We start from the raw sequence: 1,591 nt of genomic DNA, 5'->3' as shown, positions 1-1,591 counted from the left end.
TGAATCTACACAGTTCTCGTGGATGCTGATCCTAACTACAAACTAACTTGAGTAGTCTGTCTAGTTAGTCTGTTTTAAGGCTATATAATGTGCCATTTGTATAACATATAAACATGTCTAAAGTGCCCTCGAAAACACGCGGAACTTAGTGCCCTCTTCAGTGGCGAGAACGCGCTGTATGTGCCCTTTTTGTTCTTTTCGCCCCTGCCCTTCAAAAAGTCTGTGCACGCCACTGTCAGACAGTACCTATCAGCCCTCAAACACAGCTGTAAGAATTGATATATGTTTAGATTGCTTCTCCCAGATTACTCTTCAACAATTGACCTCAATGATTTCTTCATCCAAGTCATCAACGTGTCTCTTAGACCCCATCCCAACTAGGCTACTTAAGGAAGTCTAACCTTTAGTTAACACTTACATATGAGACATGATCAATATATCTCTATTAGAGCAACACTTACCTTTCTGGAAATTTTACGCTTTTCTTTGTTTAGGTTAAAATGTTATTGATAAGCTGATGGCACACTAAAATGTAAGTAAATTCCACCAGAGATAAAAACTCATAATTATACCATTCTCATATGGTTCTAAGAAAACTCAGATCAATCATTGCATTCAGACTGAATGCCCCCCGTGGAGGCCTCCGACCAGTGGCAATTGCTCTAAGACTGCAAAGGAAGCTCAGCTTCCCCTAAAATGTCAAAAAATAAGTGGTCAAATATGTACTGTTGTGTTTACAATTCATTGACTAAATATGCGCTAGAACGCGTTCAACTTTTGTTCAGAATCAGCTACTTATCACAGGTCACTGACGCGACTTTCGTCTTATTCATTCCCGTAGCATCACAGTGCATTAAACAGTGGAAGTTCAGCGTCCAAAGACTTCAGTGGGGAAGCATAGAGTGGGTTGTTCCACTGCAGCGAAACTAGACAGTCATTGGATAAATGCTCGGTTTTGTCCCGCCCATCGGATGCTCAGCGTCTCTGGGGGTCTATGGGGCAGTGGGCTGGCCTCGGCTGGCCTGGATGCTGGGCGTGTCCCAGTCACTTGCTAGTTAGACAGCGCATTTTTAGACTGTGCGCCATGGCGGAGAGTCTAAAAGGGTTGGACTTACTCTGTGAATTAGTCATGGGTGTGTTTTGGGCATATCATTCAATAAGCCAATCAGAGTGTGTAGTGTAATATTTACTATAGTGTTCGTACTGTACCTTTAAATTGACCTTTAAAAGATACGTGTTGAAGCAATATAATCTGTGCAACTGACAAATTACACACTGGTTTAATATTTCATGTATTCTTATGACACACACACACTCATTGAGCACTTAAGCATTGTGGTGGAGAAGTACCTAGGACTCACAGTGAATCATTTCTAAAAATAGCATGAGGATGGGTTCAGAAAACACTAGTGGAAAGTTAGGGGAATTTGGAAAGTTAGGGGAATTGCAGTTTGTCCTGATATGACCCTAGAGGGGGAAGCACTAAAAAAGTGCAAACTCAGCAGAAATGTGACACCGATATGGTGGGAAGGACTAAAACTCAGCAGAAATGTGACAACTTTATGATCAGCGCCCAGTGGAAAAGTTTAAG

General features: G+C 41.7%; 1 protein-coding gene across 1 annotated transcript in view; it reads right to left on the bottom strand.

The window, feature by feature from the left end:
- LOC126395343 (ras-specific guanine nucleotide-releasing factor RalGPS1-like) overlaps window positions 1-1,591 on the bottom strand; it is a 304,495-nt gene that overhangs the window by 262,061 nt on the left and 40,843 nt on the right. The gene's annotated exons all lie outside the window — the stretch shown is intronic.

Source organism: Epinephelus moara, chromosome 9 (assembly GCF_006386435.1).
Source record: "Epinephelus moara isolate mb chromosome 9, YSFRI_EMoa_1.0, whole genome shotgun sequence".
Lineage (NCBI taxonomy): Eukaryota > Metazoa > Chordata > Actinopteri > Perciformes > Serranidae > Epinephelus > Epinephelus moara.
This window is presented reverse-complemented; position numbering and strand designations above follow the sequence as displayed.